This window comes from Ovis aries, chromosome 1 (genome assembly GCF_016772045.2).
Source record: "Ovis aries strain OAR_USU_Benz2616 breed Rambouillet chromosome 1, ARS-UI_Ramb_v3.0, whole genome shotgun sequence".
Taxonomy (NCBI): domain Eukaryota; kingdom Metazoa; phylum Chordata; class Mammalia; order Artiodactyla; family Bovidae; genus Ovis; species Ovis aries.
This window is the reverse complement of record NC_056054.1, coordinates 81809650-81818715: the sequence shown is the minus strand read 5'-3', so window position 1 is coordinate 81818715 and position 9066 is coordinate 81809650. Positions and strand designations below refer to the sequence as shown.

Below are 9066 nucleotides of genomic sequence, written 5' to 3'. Positions count from 1 at the left end.
CTCTGTGCAACCCCATAGACGGCAGCCCTCCAGGCTCCATCCCTGGGATTCTCCAGGCAAGAACACTGGAGTGGGCTGCCGTTTCCTTCTCCAATGCATGAAAAGTGAAAAGTGAAAGTGAAGTCGCTCAGTCGTGTCCGACTCTTGGCGACCCCATGAACTGCAGCCTACCAGGCTCCTCCATCCATGGGATTTTCCAGGCAAGAGTACTGGAGTAGGGTACCATTGCCTTGACCTACAATTCCCTTGGGCTTCCCTGGTGGTTCAGCTGGTAAAGAATCTGGCTGCAGTGCTCGCTTCGGCAGCACATATACTAAAATTGGAACAATACAGAGAAGATTAGCATGGCCCCTGCGCAAGGATGACATGCAAATTCGTGAAGCGTTCCATATTTTTGAGTATACTACCCAAAGCGATTTACAAATTCAATGCAATCCCTATCAAGCTACCAGCCACATTTTTCACAGAACTAGAACAAATAATTTCAAGATTTGTATGGAAATACAAAAAACCTCGAATAGCCAAAGCAATCTTGAGAAAGAAGAATGGAACTGGAGGAATCAACTTGCCTGACTTCAGGCTCTACTACAAAGCCACAGTCATCAAGACAGTATGGTACTGGCACAAAGACAGACATATAGATCAATGGAACAAAATAGAAAGCCCAGATATAAATCCACACACATATGGACACCTTATCTTCGACAAAGGAGGCAAGAATATACAATGGAGTAAAGACAATCTCTTTAACAAGTGGTGCTGGGAAAACTGGTCAACCACTTGTAAAAGAATGAAACTAGATCACTTTCTAACACCGCACACAAAAATAAACTCAAAATGGATTAAAGATCTAAATGTAAGGTCAGAAACTATAAAACTCCTAGAGGAGAACATAGGCAAAACACTCTCAGACATAAATCACAGCAGGATCCTCTATGATCCACCTCCCAGAATTCTGGAAATAAAAGCAAAAATAAACAAATGGGATCTAATTAAAATTAAAAGCTTCTGCACAACAAAGGAAAATATAAGCAAGGTGAAAAGACAGTCTTCTGAATGGGAGAAAATAATAGCAAATGAAGCAACTGACAAACAACTAATCTCAAAAATATACAAGCAACTTCTGCAGCTCAATTCCAGAAAAATAAACGACCCAATAAAAAAATGGGCCAAAGAACTAAATAGACATTTCTCCAAAGAAGACATATGGATGGCTAAGAAACACATGAAAAGATGCTCAACATCACTCATTATTAGAGAAATGCAAATCAAAACCACAATGAGGTACCACTTCACACCAGTCAGAATGGCTGCGATCCAAAAATCTGCAAGCAATAAATGCTGGAGAGGGTGTGGAGAAAAGGGAACTACACTGTTGGTGGGAATGCAAACTAGTACAGCCACTATGGAGAACAGTGTGGAGATTCCTTATAAAATTGCAAATAGAACTACCTTATGACCCAGCAATCCCACTGCTGGGCATACACACCGAGGAGACCAGAATTGAAAGAGACACATGTACCCCAATGTTCATCGCAGCACTGTTTATAATAGCCAGGACATGGAAACAACCTAGATGTCCATCAGCAGATGAATGGATAAGAAAGCTGTGGTACATATACACAATGGAGTATTACTCAGCCATTAAAAAGAATTCATTTGAATCAGTTCTGATGAGATGGATGAAACTGGAGCCAATTATACAGAGTGAAGTAAGCCAGAAAGAAAAACACCAATACAGTATACTAACACATATATATGGAATTTAGGAAGATGGCAATGACGACCCTGTATGCAAGACAGGAAAAAAGACACAGATGTGTATAACGGACTTTTGGACTCAGAGGGAGAGGGAGAGGGTGGGGTGATTTGGGAGAATGACATTCTAACATGTATACTATCATGTAAGAATTGAATCGCCAGTCTATGTCTGACGCAGGGTGCAGCATGCCTGGGGCTGGTGCATGGGGATGACCCAGAGAGATGTTGTGGGGAGGGAGGTGGGAGGGGGTTTCATGTTTGGGAACGCATGTAAGAATTAAAGATTTTAAAATTTAAAAAATAAATAAAAAAAAATAAAAAAAATAAAAATAAAAATAAATTAAATTAAAAAAAAAAAGAATCTGGCTGCAATGTGGGATACCTGGGTTCGATCCCTGGGTTGGGAAGATCCCCTGGAGAAGGGAATGGCTGTCCACTCCAATATTCTGGCCTGGAGAATTCCATGGACTAAATAGGCCGTGGGATCACGAAGAGTCAGACATGAATGTGTGACTTTTACTTTCATTTCCCTGAGTTGGGTTCTTTCTTCCCTTCCTCTCCCTCACTTCCTCCTTTCTTTGTCCCTCATCCTCCTTTCCTACTTTCTCCTCTCTGTTATTGAGATTAGGTGAATTCTCTTGATATTTTCCCTATAAGTTTTCTTCAGTCTACTCTTGAGCTCATCTATCAAATTTCTAATTTTTGTTATTTTAGTTTTCAGTCACATTTCACTTCTTTTTAATAGTGTTGCTTCTTTGCTTAACTTTTCTGTTTTTAATTCATTTTAAGAAAATTTGTAATTGCCTATTGAAAGTTTGAGTTGGATGCCTTAAAATCCTTATTAGATAATTCCAACATTTTGGTGGTGTCTTGAGCTAATTACCTTTTCTCACTCAAGTTTTTATTGTCTTGATTCTTATAAAGATGGGTGAATTTTTGTTGTGGTGGTGGTCTAGACTTTTGAGCTATTATTGTAAGAAACTCTTGGTCCTATTGAATAATTTTTTGGCAGGTGATCACTTTGTTTTAATTTTCCATATAGATTCTAGCCAATTTTGTGGGCTGTTGTTTCACTGATGATTTCATTTTCTGCCTTTGAGATACTATTTGGTCTGTTTGGTTTATCTCATGCTAGTGGAAGTTACGGTTTCCTGTTGCTGCTACTTGAGGAAATGGGATACTCTTCACTAGCTGGGCTATCTAGTGCTTCTAGCTGAGGGAAAATAATCTCCAGTCCATGGAACAAAGAGCACTTCTGGTCAGGGCATTGTTGTATCAAATCCCTCTTGTGGGTACTGTTGAACCATGCAGGATCTCTAGGTGCATGAGGGAAGTGTCTGGTCCAGTGGGAGAAAAAGAACATTTCTTCTAGTAGTATGTTGTTAGCATGCTCTCCAGTTGATCTTACTTGCCAATTCTTCCTTGCTTGCCTGATGTTGTCAATTGGATTCCTGTTTGATCTTGGTGGGAAATGGGAGGGGAATCTACTTGGACTGCCTTCTGTTGATAGTTTGGGAGTTAGGAAATGCCAAACTCAGTCAGATTTTCGTATTGAGTGGGGAATTGTAAGAAACTCTGTGCTATGTTTTTCTTCTCCCAGTACTGGTGTTCCTAACCAATATGCCTTTTTTTCACCTATCAGAATTTATCTTTGTCTATTGCCCAGGGTTGATGAGTATACTTAGCAAAGAGAAGCAGGGAGAGGTAAGTCTATGCCATTTTGGCTGGATCATAGTCTCTATTATTTATTGGAACCTATATTTTATATGAAACACTAGGATCAGCCTTTTCTTTTTCCAAGACTACATTTATAATTTAGTAAAAAACAAATACAACTAATATTTGAGTATAATGATCTGTGATAAAGGGATTATGAAGTATTGCCAAAGTTCATAATATAAAAACCTAATATCTTCAACTGGGATAGGTCAAGACTGTTTAGAATAAATTACCTTAAAAGTAAGAACTAAAGTTAGGGTTTAGTCAGATAAAATAGGAAGTGAAACAGAGAATATCATGTCAAAAAGTTTTAATGCAGTGGAGCAGGATAAGTGAAAGGAAATATAAATGGGAAATTCAAAATTAATGGAGTACAAGTGTTAGTTGCTCAGTCATGCAGACTCTTTGTGACCCCATGTGCTGTAGCCTGCCCATGTTGATAAAACACCCCTGTTGATGAAGTTCTCTGGGCAAGAATACTGGACTGGGTAGCTATTCCCTTCTAAAGGGAAACTTCCTGACCCAGAGATCGAACCTGCCTCCCCCACATTGTAGGCAGATTCTTTACTGTCTGAGCCACCATGTTTAAAGAGGATAGTAGTTGGTACAGACATTGGATATCCTTGAAATAGTAAGAAGCTAGTGAATTTAATCAAGGGAATACATATTTTGCAGTATCACCCTGAATGTTATGTCAGTTATTGAAACAGGAAGAAAAAAGGAAATTGAATAGGAATAGATGATAATAGTACTTTGTTTTGTATTAAGAAATTTAAGTCCAAATAGATAGTTGGGAATATTTAGTTACTTTGTAACACAGTCATCAAAAACTTCATCATGAGAGAATGCTTCTGCTGAGCCAGAACTGATTCCATATCATTAGCATTTTGAATCACCATTCCCTTTCCATCGTCCAAATGAAAACACCCACCCAGCCCAGCTGCATTTTTCAGTATGGTGGACAATCCTGAGCCAGCACTAGATATAATGACATGGTATCTGGATAAACAATTAACAACAACACTGTTCTAAACACACATTACTAAACATTTAATTTAAATTTAATGAAGTATTCTATGTTAAGTCTGATCATAAACATTAATTGGGCTGAAGAAAGCATTTTACTAAATAAAAAGGTAAGATCAATAAAATGACACTGAGAATACATGAACTTGGATATTCAGAAGGCTAAATATCTATCAACAACATTATATGTAAGGCATATTCTCTTTTTCAGTTTTACAGTAAATGTCTGTTTTTTAAGAAATTCTGGCCAAAGAAGAGTTTTCATGCTCTTTTGGAATTAATTGATGATTAAAGAGATTGCAGACACAGAGCAGATCAAAAATGATCTATATTTGTTTAATGGACACTGCTTGGCTCATGAGTTCAGTTCATTCGCTCAGTCGTGTCTGACTCTGTGTGACCCCAGGGATTGTGGCATGCCAGGCCTCCCTGTCCATCACCCAGAGTCTATTCAAACTCATGTCTATTGGGTCAGTGATGCCATTCAACTATCTCATTCTCTGTCGTCCCCTTCTCCTCCTGCCTTCAATCTTTCCCAGCATCAGGGTCTTTTCTAGTGAGTCAGTTCTTCACATCAGGTGGCCAGAGTATTGGAGTTTCAGCTTCAGCATCATTCCTTCCAATGAATATTCAGGACTGATTTCCTTTAGGATGGACTGGTTGGATCTCCTTGCAGTCCAAAGGACTCTCAAGAGTCTTCTCCAACACCACAGTTCAAAAGCATCAATTCTTCAACGCTCAGCTTTCTTTATAGTCCAACTTTCACATTCATACATGACTACTGCAAAAACCAAAGCTTTGGCTAGATGGACCTTTGTTGGCAATGTAATGTCTCTGCTTTTTAATATGCTGTCTAGGTGGTCATACCGTTTCTTCCAAGGAGCAAGCGTCTTTTAATTTCATGGCTGCAGTCACCGTCTACAGTGATTTTGGAGCCCCACAAAATAAAGTCTGTCACTGTTCCATTGCTTGGCTCATACCAGTTGATTTTTTAACTGTATCATGGGTAAAATCTACGTATATTACATGAATTGTCAAGAAAGGTTACAAGAGAAAAACAAAGCAGAGTTTGCAACTAATATTTGTGAGCACTTATTATTTTTAAAGGTGTTTTGTTGTTGTTCAGCCACTCAGTCATGCATGATTCTTTGCAACCCCATGGAGTACAGCATGTTTTATTTATAAGACTGAATTTAATTTTCTATAAAACAGTTGCTCTTAATTTATAGGTCAGGAATTATGTTGGTATCACACAACTGTTAGCACACATTGTTACATGCTGATTTGGACCTACATTCTAATCTAACTCTAAAACTCTTACTTTCTCTTTTTTACCACACCTTATGGCTCCCCTCGCACTTAGATAGATAAGTAGATAGATACATGGCAGACAAATAGATAGATACTTCAAATTTTAAAGGGCAGATGAATATATGTTACTTATTAATTTCTTATAACATATTTCTAAAAGCATCTTCTAAGCAAAGATGATCATAATTATAAACCCTCATAGAATAAGTAGGATAAGAGGGAAGGGGTTAAATTAAAACACACTTATTTTATTTATCATTTATTCCCTCTGCTGTATTTTTTCAACTAATATAATGAACATGTACATTACTATGAATGAAATTATAAGATGAGAAGATTATCAACACATATGAAGAATATAAATATTATACCAATACAATGAAATGTCACAAGAGAAATCTTGGTAGGGAGAAATCAAAGTGCAGTGACATATTAGGTTTCATAGACAAGATTCAGGTTAAGTTGGGCCTTGATGTGAAAGTAAGAAATGAATAGATGAAGAAGAGAAAATTCATATCTATGGATTTATACAGGGAATTAGAAATAGATACATATAGTTGGAATGCTGCTGCTGCTAAGTCACTTCAGTCATGTCCGACTCTGTGCGACCCCATAGACAGCAGCCCACCAGGCTCCCCCGTCCATGGGATTTTCCAGGCAAGAATACTGGAGCGGGTTGCCATTTCCTTCTCTAATGCATGAAAGTGAAAAGTGAAAGTGAAGTCGCTCAGCCATGTCTTAACGACCCCATGGACTGTAGCCTGACAGGCTTCTCCATCCATGTGATTTTCCAGGCAAGAGTACTGGAGTGGGGTGCCATTGCCTTCTCCATATAGTTGGAATGGATAATCCAATTGTAGAGAGTCACAGACTGAAATGTATGATCTCCTCTTTTTATTTTTCTTAAATTTGCAGCCACTTGGCTGAATGGTTTTCAGGCTCAGTCTTGCCTCAGTCTATGTCCATACATGGGCAGGAGGACACCTAGGTATTCTGGGCCTACACCTTTGAACTGAGGTGATAGACAGATTTACAATAGTTCTATTCCAGTGTTACTGAGTCCAAGCTCATTCTGTTCAACACAGTACAGGCCAATAAATCAGGAGACAGGTGTTGGAGCAAGGAATAATTACTTTTATTTGGAAAGCCCGGGGTCTGGTTCTCTAGAGTCCTAGACAGCCATCTTACCAGAGTTTAGTAGCTAGTTTCTTTTATAGAACAGAAATACTATCATGTGAATTGAATCGCCAGTCTATGTCTGACACAGGATGCAGCATGCTTGGGGCTGGTGCATGGGGATGACCCAGAAAGATGTTATGGGGAGGGAGGTGGGAGGGGGGTTCATGTTTGGGAATGCATGTAAGAATTAAAGATTTTAAAATTTAAAAAATAAAAAACTAAAAAAAAAAAAGAAATAGGAGGAAGTGAGGAGGAAAAATTTAAAAAGCTATAAGTTTTGCAAATATTTCCTGGTTTTGCCACACTCTGGAAAAGTGAAAGTAAAAGTCGCTTAGTCATATCTGACTTTTTGCGACCCCATGAACTACACAGTCCATGGAATTCTCCAGACCAGAATACTGGAGTGAGTAGCTTTTCCCTTCTCCAGGGGATCTTCCCAAACCAGGGATTGAACCCAGGTCTCTGGCATTGCAGGCAGATTCTTTACCAGCTGAGGGGTGTGTTAATTCCTTTTTTCCTGCAGCCATTCACAGGTGGCTAGGGCCAGGATGTTTCCTTGTAAACTGAACAAAGATACTTTAGTTTAAGATTCAGAGAGTGACCAGGGTTCCTTGAGAAGGGCCATTATATTTGCATGTAACTTTAGGCAACATTTAGTGATTGTGCTGTATGCTAAGTTGCTTCAGTCCTGGCCAACTCTTTGCAACCCTAGCCCAACAGGCATCTATGTCCAGGGGATTCTCCAGGCAAGAATACTTGAGTGGGTTGCCATGCACTTCTCCAGGGTATCTGCCCAACTCTGGGATCAAACCAATGGCAAGTTCTTTATCATTAGTGCAGCCTGGGAAGCAACTTGTAACAAATGCAACGGAAAGCAGTTGTTTGGTCACTCAGTCATGTCCGACTATTTCTGACCCCAAGGACAGCAGCACACCGGGCTTCCCTGTACTTCCCCATCTCCCGAAACTTGATAAAACTCATGTCCATCGAGTCAGTGATGCCATCCAACCATTTTGTCCTCTGTTGTCTCCTCCTCCTGCCTTCAATCTTTCACAGCATCAGGGTCTTTTTTAATGAGTCAGGACTTCGCATCAGGTGGCCAAAGTATTGGAGTTTCAGTTTCAACATCAGTCCTTCCAATGGACACCCAGGACTAATTTCCTTTAGAATGGACTTGTTGGATCTCCTTGCAGTCCAAGGGACTCTCAAGAGTCTTCTCCAACACCACAGTTCAAAAGCATCACTTCTTCGGTACTCAGCTTTCTTTATGATCCAATTCTCACATCCATACATGACTACTGGGCAAACCATAGCTTTGACTAGATAGAACTTTCTTGGCAAAGTAATGTTTCTACTTTTTAAATATGCTTTCTAGGTTTGTCACAGCTTTTCTTCCAAGGAGCAAGTGTCTTTTAATTTCATGGCTGCAGTCACCACCTGCAGTGATATTGGAGCCCAAGAAAATAAAATCTGTGACTGTTTCCATTGTTTCCCCATTTATCTGCCATGAAGTGATGGGACTAGATGCCATAATCTTAGTTTTGTCAATGTTGAGTTTTAAGCCACCTTTTTCACTCTCCTCTTTCACCTTCATCAAGAGGTTATTTAGTTCTTCTTTGCTTTCTGCCATAAAGGTGGTGTCATCTGCATATCTGAGGTTTTTGACATTTCTGCTTTAACAGAAAGTAGAGTTTAAAATAAAAGAAACAGATTTAATATGGAGGCAGATTTGTTCTTCCCTACTACACCAAGTCCCTGCTATTAAAGTATATGTGGGCTTCCTTGTGTTGTATTTTATTTTGATAATGAAATTGCTGTGTAGCATATATAAATTAGTTTTGTCTTAGTAAATGATCTAATAATTAATGCTCTGCAGATATGCTACCTGTATTATTTTTATGTATATTTCTGTCTGGAGCTCTTCTCTAGGAATCTAGCCAACCTACTGTGTATTTCTATCTCCTCACAGGGCTCTCAAATGCTGACTTGCAGGTTAAAAAAAAAAAAATTGTGAGTCATTTTTTTTTTTCCCTAATCACCTTGTGATCCTGTTACAATATATATCATAAT

At 38.9% G+C, this 9066-nt stretch overlaps 1 non-coding gene across 1 annotated transcript; it reads left to right on the top strand.

The window, feature by feature from the left end:
• Positions 1-289: 289 nt before the first annotated feature.
• On the top strand, positions 290-396 carry LOC114110993 (U6 spliceosomal RNA). Its single transcript, XR_003587120.1, has one exon. It is a non-coding gene; the product is annotated as a U6 spliceosomal RNA (small nuclear RNA).
• The last annotated feature ends 8670 nt before the right edge of the window (positions 397-9066 follow it).